Here is a 9,982-nt window from a genome sequence, read left to right as displayed (position 1 = left end):
GATCGATGGGCGTTCATCAGTAATTGAGGACTCAACCAAGAACAGTAACAAGAAGAGAGGAGTGGGGGACAAAACTCACCCCGTAGCCTGGGTGATCTCCTTGATTGAATCCTCCATGAGATTCTTCAGGAACACCTGCTGTCCTGCGAAGCCCCTGAAGAGAAGACCTCTCTGGGCAGCGAAGTGCCGCGCCATGGTGTGACGGCGTCGTGGGAGGCGAGGACCTGCAGCAGAGCCGAGCGGGTGGCTGTTCGTGCCTGCACCCGCCGCGACCTGCTCCGCGGCCTTGAACGTCTTGGTGGCAGTCGCCGCGGCCAGCTCCGCCGCCTTGAACGTCTTGGAGGCAGCCGCCGCGGCCTGCTCTGCCGCCCTGAGCGCCTTGGTGGCAGTGGCCGCGGCCTTCTCGGCCGCAATGAGAGCCTCCTGCTCGACGGCAGACGGGTCCACCGTGGTGTCCCGCTTGACGGCAGTTGCCGCGTCCTCCTGCAGCGCCGGGATGTGGACCTCGACGCCGCCCTCCTTGCCCTTGTGCTCTGGCGCGCCGTCGGAAGGGGTGGCCGCCGCCTTCGGGCCCTGGGCGGCCACGTCCTCCTTGGCCGCGGTCGCCTCCGCCTGGGGGTTGGAGGAGCCCTTTGCTTGACATGCTCTGGCGCGCCGTCGGGAGCGGTGGCCGCTGCCTTGGGGTCCTGGACGTCGGCCTTGACCACCGTCGCCTCCACGTCTTGAACGCGCTCCGCGGCCGCCTTGACCACCGTCGCCTCCGGGTCTTGAGCGACCACCTCGTGATCGGCCTTCAAGCCCTTGTGTTCCACTTCCACCGGTGCGGCCTTGGCTACCGTCGCCTGCAGGTACTTGGTGAGGTCGGGCGCCTTGTCGTCGTCCTCGGGTTCGCCGCCTTTGGTGCATTCGTCCCTCGCCTTGGCGTCCCCATATACCGTCGGAGCCGAGCCCTTGTCCTTGCCGACGACTTGCGTGGGCTGCACCTCCTCCTCCGAGATCTGGAGACGAACCTGCTCTCCGGAGTCCACCACCTCCTCCTCCTCCTCCTCCTCCTCAGTCTTGGAAGGTGCGGGATCTTGGGCGGTCTTGGTCTTGGTGCTCGGGTCGGAGTCGGAGGAGAGCGATCGGACGGCGCACCGCGCCATGAGCGCCGCCGCCGGCGTGTCGCTGTTGCGGGCGAGGGCGACGAGCGGCGATGGAGCGCGCAGTCGACTGCGCCGGTCGAGAAGGTGGCGCGCGTCTCGCGCGGCGGAGCGAGCGGCCGACCCGAAGCGCGGTGGGGTGGCGGTGGCGGTGGAGGCGAGCAACGAGCGGAGACACGACGACGCCGCGGCTTCGGCGGCGCGCCTTGAGGCCATGGCCGCGCTTCGCCGCGGCTGGATTTCGAACTTCTAGACCTAGGGGAGGGGAGGGGAGGGGAGGTGGGATGGGGATGGGGTTTATAGGGACAGAGACCAGGAGAATGCGGTTTTCCCATTTCAACCTTTTTTGCTAGTATTATTACTGCACTGGTTGAAGTAATTAGTTACTCTTATTTACTGCACTGCGATGAGCCGAAAATATCCGGGCAGCCCTTGTGTAGAAGGATCCTCCCTTATTTTTTTTTTAGTTTTCTTCTTTTCCCCTTGTGCCAAGTCGCATAAAAAAAGGCCAGAGCCCATCAATCAAACCCATAAACGCTGTTTGCATCGACCTATCCTCCTTCTCCCCTTGGCACACAAATGAGCGCCAAATTTGTCCATCTCATTTACATGAAACTTATCAAACTGAAAAAACCCACTAGTGAGCACTTGAACGTCACATAGAATTAGTGCAATTTCAGCTCTAGTCTGAGCACGATTTTTCCATCAGCTAAAACAATTAGTTGAATCCGACCCCCACTACCACCTATCGATGAACCATGTTAGTGCAATTTCATACCTGGACCATTACTAACTATATTACTATAACTTATGTTTAATATGTTAGCGGTTCACCAATAAATATCGTCCCTCCTCCGAGCTGTGAGATATTTTCAGAGTTTCATATACCATCAATGAATTCAATCTACATTGTTTTTCTCTTTAATAATAAAAGGCTTCTCTTTATTATTCATGTTTCTTTTTTGTAAACTCACATGAGCTTGCACGGAAAAAAATGTTATTGTTTCTGCATTTTTTATGCATTCAATAGTGCTAGATATGATCGGTTTTGATATTATACCGTGCATGGATTGGTTAGCTAGAAACCAAACGATAAGCGGTTGTGTTTCTGCATCTCTTATGGATTTAATAGTGCTAGATATGAATGTGCTTGATATTATATTGTGCATGGAATGGATTGCTAAAAGAACAAGCGATGAACGATTGTGTTTCTGCATTTTTTTATGCATTTAATAGTGCCGGATATGAATGACTTTCGTATTATACCGTGCATGGATTGGATAGCTAAAAAAAAGCGATGAGCGGTTGTCAGAGAAATGGCTGATTCCTTAGGTACCTTGTCGGTACAAAAATAGTTATCTGACGAAGCATAAAGAATTGAACTGCTCGTTTATCATCAGTTTAGAAGTAAAAGAAACGGATACCAAATAAATCTCAGATGTTAGCAATTTTCCTGATGCTTAATTGAGTTAATTCCTGGTACAGGAATGACACCATCCGAACTGACATAATTGAAAAAGACAAATTAAGGATCTCGAGGAAAAATAATATGTTTGGCCTAGCATTTCACAAAGGATGGGAGCTTATGGCTCTGTGTTTGATCATCGGGAGCTAAACAAGGTAACTATGAAGAACATATATCCATTACCAAAAGTTGATGATTTATTTGATCAATTACAAGGGTTACTGGTATTTTCAAATATTGATTTGCAATCAAGATAGCACTAGTTAAAAAATAAGGATGGAGACATTCCAAGAAATAGCTTTCCATACGAGATATGGACATTATCAACATACGTTTATGTCATTCGAATTAACAAATGCTCTAGCAACCTTCATGGATTTTATTAACCATGTGTTCAGGCCATTTTTTGATCAATTTGTGGTTGTATTTATTGATGATAGTTTGATTTATTCAAAGACGGAAAGAGCACGCTCAATGCCGATAAATAGTTCTTCAGACATTAAGGAGGCATGAATTATATGCAAAATTGAATAAGTGTGACGGTTGAACGAGGTTTCTTTTCTAGGACACGTTGTTTCAGGATAAGGCATATCGACTGATCCAACAAAAATCTAGGGAGTAGTAGATTGGAAGAGTTGAACCACTATTGCAGAAATAAGAAGTTTCTTGGGATTCGCTGGATATTGTAAGAAGCATGACATTCAAATGGCACCTGATACAGGGTGAAAATGGCAAACAATGTATAATAGTGACTCATTGCATTGACATGCTGGTCTTCGCAAATTATCTACTGGGTGAGTTCAAGCTTCCTTTAGTATAATGAGCTCTATGCCACAATGCAAGCATTACATATAATGGAGACTGAGGGGAGATCCCTGCTCAGCTCGTCGGTGCTGGCAGCAACGGCGCCCGTGGGTGTCTCTTTCCTCATTGGAGGCACCGTCAAGACCTTCAGTTGCGCCCCTCCTCGAGCTTAAGGGAAACCCTAGGTCCAGGTCTCCCGGACCGGATGGTGACGGAGTCTCGGGTTCGTCTTCCTTCTTGAAGGCACTATCTTGCTCGCTCGAGGTGTCTCTGGTTTTGGCTCGGACGATCTTGGGGTTCTCGTTGGTTTGGCATCACCGTTCTTGGCTCTGGTTTGGTAGGTTTAGTTGTGTTGTATTCTTTGTTTGGACCGAGCATCCCTTGTTTCTTTGCTCCGGGCACCATGTTCATGCTTGTCTGCGTTCGTGTCATGTGTTGTACCCCCTGTACTCATTTTACTCCTTCTGTCAATGAAATGATACGCAAGCTTTGTGCATTCATGGAAAAAAAGAATTGATGGACTGCATAAGATGAATTTAGTAATAATTAGTAGATATCTTTACCACGAATATCGGCACATGGATCAACACATGTATACCAACCTTGGAGGAAGATTAAGGCTTCAATTGTCATGCTGCAAAATGTACTTATGTAATCGCCTATCACACGTCCGCCGGCACTGAAATCTTATTCAGAAGGTAGCAGGTAAGCTTGTGCCACAATAACATGACGAGCTATACGAGAAAGGATGGGTAGCACTGAAGGAATGTTGAAATTGTCTTTGTGAGGGAAAATGTGCCTTCTTCAAGTATCTGACAAGCACACTAGCTAGCAGATTGGTATTGCTTCTTGTTTTAGTGTTGGTCCCAATATTCAAAGGATCATTCTCTTCAACCATCATTTTTGTTGCCATTGCGCCGATTCATCGAATGCATCTCTCGTTTTTGAAGAATAATATTTGAAAAGGCCGTCGAGAGCTCTTTTTCACCACAACCTAGTATATTTATGCATCCGAGCCAAAGGGCTTGTTCTAGTCGAAACTTGATGAAGCAAAGTTTTAATCGGGGACCAAGGTGCTCCATCCAATATGCATAACATTGCTTGCAATATGTACATTGAACGTGGAATGGGTTGAGAGGAGTTGTTGTATGTATTATGGCGTTTACTGCATTACTGCGTGCCTTGGATTTGTATGTAAATCTGAGGGGGAAAAGGAGTAGTAGGTTGCCTGGACACCAACGGCCCTCACAACCTTTTTTGTGTGTGTGTGTGTGTGTGGCCTGCATTCAAGATTTTTTTTTTCTGTTTGTTTCCGTTGAAGCAAGTCGCCTCTCGTCGTGTAAAAGAGGGAGAGAGGGGAGGGGGGTAAAAGACAAGGGAAGGAAGGCCTTTGGGAGCTCAGGGAGGGCCAGGGCTTGCGATGGCCACCCAGGGAGGACCAGGAGTTGGAAGCAGTAAATGCTATGGAATCAAATCTCTTTTTCTTCACCGCTTTTTGAGACAGGGGAGACAGGGGAGACGGCACTGTAGCAGAGAGCCCTTCTGCCCCCGTGTTGGACGTGCCGGCTGGGCCGGTTTGCCGCACCCGCGCGCGGGTGGTTTCGGGAAGGCCAACGGCTGCGCGGGGATCCGACTGTGCACAGGATTTGTTTCTGCCGCGGGAGACGTTCGCTCGCTCGTCCGCGTAGGGTCATGTGCCTGCATACTACCCTAGCCTAGCCTAGCCTAGCGTTGGTGGCAGTGGGTGATCCGGCTCTCGGAACGGAACCGGACGGACCCAATGCTGCCCTGCCCTGCGCTGCCTACGCCCGTGCTCCTATTTTCCGTCTGTGATTGATTATTTCCAAACAAACAATCTCGGAAAGCGGGAACGCATGATGATTAATGGAAATCTAGTTTTTTTGAGAGAGAGAAAAACGGAAACCAAGTTCGGACGATGACAAACACCGGGCACTCTGAGAAGCGGATGCGATCGTGCCCGCACAGTACAGTACGTACTCCATGCGTGGCATGCATGCAGTTGCGGCCGTTCCGTCGTAACCACCGCATCCTGCGCCACCGCATACAAAGCAGAGCGATCGCGTGCTGTGGTGTGGGTGCTGCATACATACGCGCGTCTGCTTCCGCGACTACCGGCCAAAACGGGCCTTGGGGATTTTGTACCGCAGTAAGTATGTACTCTTTTTGCTTCGTTACCGTACCATTGTGAGTAACTGCCAATTCGTAAACATTGTCTGGATTCTTCAGCTAGCGTGGAAATTGCATAAACCCTTCCATGCTATGCTACAGTATATATGGAGATCATACACCGATGCCGCTAGATAGTAGCTAAAATTACCAGAAGTTTATACTCTTATTATTCACGTGGCCTTTGGTGAGTCGTCTGTTTTCACTGGTCGGCACCGCAACAGCATGATCGTTTGATGGACATTTGTTGGTGATCGTTTGGCTTTCCCTTGGAGCTACCACTGGTAGGCTGTCTAGACTGAATGAATGCAAATTGCTACGTATCCACTTGGCTCAACTGCAGACATTCAAGTGGACCGCATTGCTCCCCTTAATTAGATTGTAGCTACAGGGCGAGCCAATCATGTCTGGTGTTAACATTCACTCTTTACTAGGCTTGTCAAAATCTCGTTCATTGCCAGGATGGGTCTGCACACTCCTTTTACATTACACTTGTCGCTGAATCTGTTTTTGTACTTTCCACCTACTAGTCTCTGCCATGCAACAAAATTTAGGATTACTCTATCTCGAGATTTTCTTGTTTGCTTTTTTTTCCTTCAAATTTACGTGGTAAACATTGCATTTGGTGGTAGTAGTAGTAGAAATCCAATAGTATCAACAAAGACTACTTTCTATGATTTTTTATGTTTTGTCCTGTAGGGGGGGGGGGGGGGGGGGGGATTCATTTGAAATTTTGATAAATGAAGAAATGGATGCGCTTGGTGTCTGTGTCATTTGATGGTTTTACATTGTCATAGCAGTGATAGCAAAAGAAAAATGAAGGCAAAAGGACAAAAGTGGCTGTAGCTTTTATTTTCGTAACCAACTACATAATTCTGAGGCGTTCATTCGGACTATACCTGGCCAAACCTCGGGCCGGGCCTAGGCAAGCCCGAGGCAAAAAACCTAGGCCCAGGCCCGGCCCGGCCCGGCCATCGGGTCTGTTTTTTGGGCCCAAGCCCGGCCCAAACACGTAAAAGCCCGCCGGGCCTCTTAAAAAAGCGCAAAAATGATGGGCCCGGGCCCGGCCCGGCCATCAGGCCTATTTTTTGGGCCCAAGCCCGGCCCGAACACGTAAAAGCCCGCTGGGCCTCGGGCCGGGCCTCTTCAAAAAAGCGTAAAAATGATGGGCCTGGGCCCGGCCCAGCCATCAGGCCTGTTTTTTGGGCCCATGCCCGGCCCGAACACGTAAAAGCCCGCCGGGCCTCGGGCCGGGCCTCTTCAAAAAAGCGCAAAAATGACGGGCCCGGGCCCGGGCCAGGCCCGGCCATCGGGCTCAAAATCTAGGCCTGAGCCCGGGCCGGGTCGGGCTTTTTCGAGCCAGACCGGGCTTCCCATGGCTAGGACTAGTTCGGACACCACACCCGGCAGGTGTTCGGTCAAATGCTGCCACTGAGCTTTGTTTTTTGAACTCCTTGTCGTTTTCTAGAGTATGATGACAGAGCGTTCGGTGATCGAGGATCAATTGTTGTGCGATGCGTGGTTGACCATATCTGCAGACTTTGTAGGCACGAACAATGGCTCAACCTTTTACCAAAGCTTGCATGCTTCGTTTCATGAGTGAAAGAACTTTGTGCCCTACGACATATGCACGTCATCCATGAACGTAATATGAGGTCACTAACGCAGTCGCGGTGCACCATCTGCAACTCCGACATCAAGTTTTGCGGTGTGATTCACCGATGGGAGACAATGTGCCCATTGGGCTTGTCAACGATGGAGATCGTAAGTTTTATTTCCTATTGTTCTACATGTTGGTTAATTTATTAATTCACTCAATGTTGGTCTACATGTTGTATAGTTTTGCATGCACTGCCATGATATACTACAGGACCGAGGGCAGGCCATTCACGCACATACATTGTTGAATGAAGCTCAAGGGGTGATATGTGTGCGACGACATGTGTCGGTTCTGACTCTAGTGTCGTTGAATTTGAATTCGGTGATTTCGAAAAAACTTGTTGAACATTCGGTCATCTCAAAATATACCTATTATTTTACTAGGGATATTTGTATGTTATTTTATCATGAATTGTGTTATTTTTTATAACTATTTTGAGTGTTGCCGCCTTGAAAAAGAAATCAGGGACATACAGTTGGGGGACAAGGTTGTATGGCACTAGTTTCAGAACCGAGACTAAAAGGCCCCCCACGTGGCCGCTGCCTGGAGGTCCACCTTTAGTCCCGGTTGGTAACACCAACCGGTACTAAAGAAAACTTTATGATTTTTTTTATTTTTTTATTTTCAAATTTCTAAATTATTTTAACCTCTAATCTCTAATCACCCCTCATCACTGCTAAATTTAACCTCTAATCTCTAATCACCCCTCATCATTTTAAATCATCTAACTTCCCGGACGGTCACCCATCCTCTCACTACTCCAGCCTGAGCACGCTTAACTTCCGGGTTCTATTCTCCCTCGTTTCCAAGTCTGCACTTGTTGTTTTCCTGACAATAGTAAGATGTCAATCCTATTAACCCTCAGGAATTTAGCTTGAGCATTAAGTCACACATTTCACTGTTTGAGTTTGAAACTATTTTTCTAAAAAACAATAATTATTTAGTAACACTAATATTTCTTGAATAAGTAGTTTGACCACAGTTTGACCACAGTTTGACCAGATTTGACCAAACTTCAAAAAAACTGAAATAATTATTTAGTAACACTAATATTTCTTGAATAAGTAGTTTGACCATTGTTTGACCACAGTTTGACCAAATTTGACCAAAATTCAAAAAAACTAAAATAATTATTTAGTAACACTAATATTCTTGAATAATTATTTAGTAACACTAATACTTCTTGAATAAGTAGCTTGACCAAATTTAACAAAAATTCAAAAAAAACTGAAATTTGAGCATAACTTTTTTTCCTTTTAGAATTTGAGGATTCTAAAAATTTGCAAACAGGCCATAGGTTATCAAAATCGGATGCGGATTTTCGTGCTGAACATTTTGATATATTATACGTTTTTTCCTGACATCGTATGCAAAAGTTATAGCCGTTTTACATTTTCCCTGCACCTTTTGCAAAACATGTCCAAATTTAAGTTTTTAAAATTTCCTAACTAGTAGATGTGGTAACATAACTACATCTCGAAGGATTTTAACTTTTGAAATTTTTATCATTTTCTTTTGATTTTTACAAAACTGAAAAGGCGATAGGGGGGTAGGATTTAAAAATTGCACCATTAGTACCGGTTCATGGCACGAACCGGTACTAAAGGTCTCAACCTCATTAGTACCGGTTCGTGGCACGAACCGGTACTAAATGTTAGTACCGGTTCGTGCCACGAACCGGTACTAATGGGCATCGCACCCTTTAGTACCGGTTCGTGGCACCAACCGGGACTAAAGGTCCCATTTGAACCGGGAGTAATGCCTGTACGGTGCCCTCGCCGCTCGAATCGGGACTAATGCTCACATTAGTCCCGGTTCGTAACGCAACAGGGATTAATGCTCTTTTCTGGCCGAACGAAAGCCCTGTTTTCGGCCGGTTCCTGCATCAGTGTCCGCAGGCTGGTCCCCACCGTTTCATGAACGATTACAGTGTTTGATTTGAGGATCAGCGTCGGAGATGCCCTAATACAACAAATGAAGTTCCCCCATTTGTTGCCTATCAACGGCAACAAGTGCAACTTTGACTTATGATTTGCACAACCGTGCTTCTCTGCAACCCTATGCGACCATGTGTGGTCTTACATGCTCTCTAGAGTGATATATACCCATTAATTTCCAAAAAAATGGTTGCATGTAGAGTGTATTTTGGTGTATATCGCACTCACCAGCGGGACACCAACCGGACCGCATAAAAGGACATAAAAACGCCCAGTATAGAACCAGAGTACGGCCCTGCTGCAACCTGCTGAGCGCATGTCAAACCGCCAGCTTCCCGGCGCGGTGAAGCTTACACATTCATGAGGCCTTGTTGCGGCGAATCAAACCTCTGTAAATCGTGTTGCATGATTCGGTTTTATTCCTAGGTACCATTGGTTTCCTACGATATCGAATGTCAACTACGTACATTTGAGCGGCGAGTAATTAACCTTCGTCGCGCCAAAGAGGGTTTGTGATTTAAGATTTCAAATGTAGCCAACATGGTCAGTCTTGTGTTTTGTTTAGATTTTATTTACTCTTCGTGTGTGCCCGTACCTGCTTGGTACTTGAAGCATGCGTACCCGGAAATGTAGGTCATGATCAAGGAGGTTTGGCGCAGCATACAATAGAAAGGGCCCGCTTTGGTGATCTTCTCATCTTCCAGATGTGTGCCAGGGGGAAAGGAGTGGTGTAGGAGGAGAGCATAGTGATGGCTCCCAAAAACTCACGGTTCATGTTTCTCATGCC

This window comes from Triticum urartu, chromosome 3A (assembly GCF_056163025.1).
Source record: "Triticum urartu cultivar PI428250 chromosome 3A, HENAU_Tu73, whole genome shotgun sequence".
In the NCBI taxonomy this organism is placed as follows: domain Eukaryota; kingdom Viridiplantae; phylum Streptophyta; class Magnoliopsida; order Poales; family Poaceae; genus Triticum; species Triticum urartu.
The sequence above is the reverse complement of the archived record's forward strand: the minus strand, read 5'-3'. Positions refer to the sequence as shown.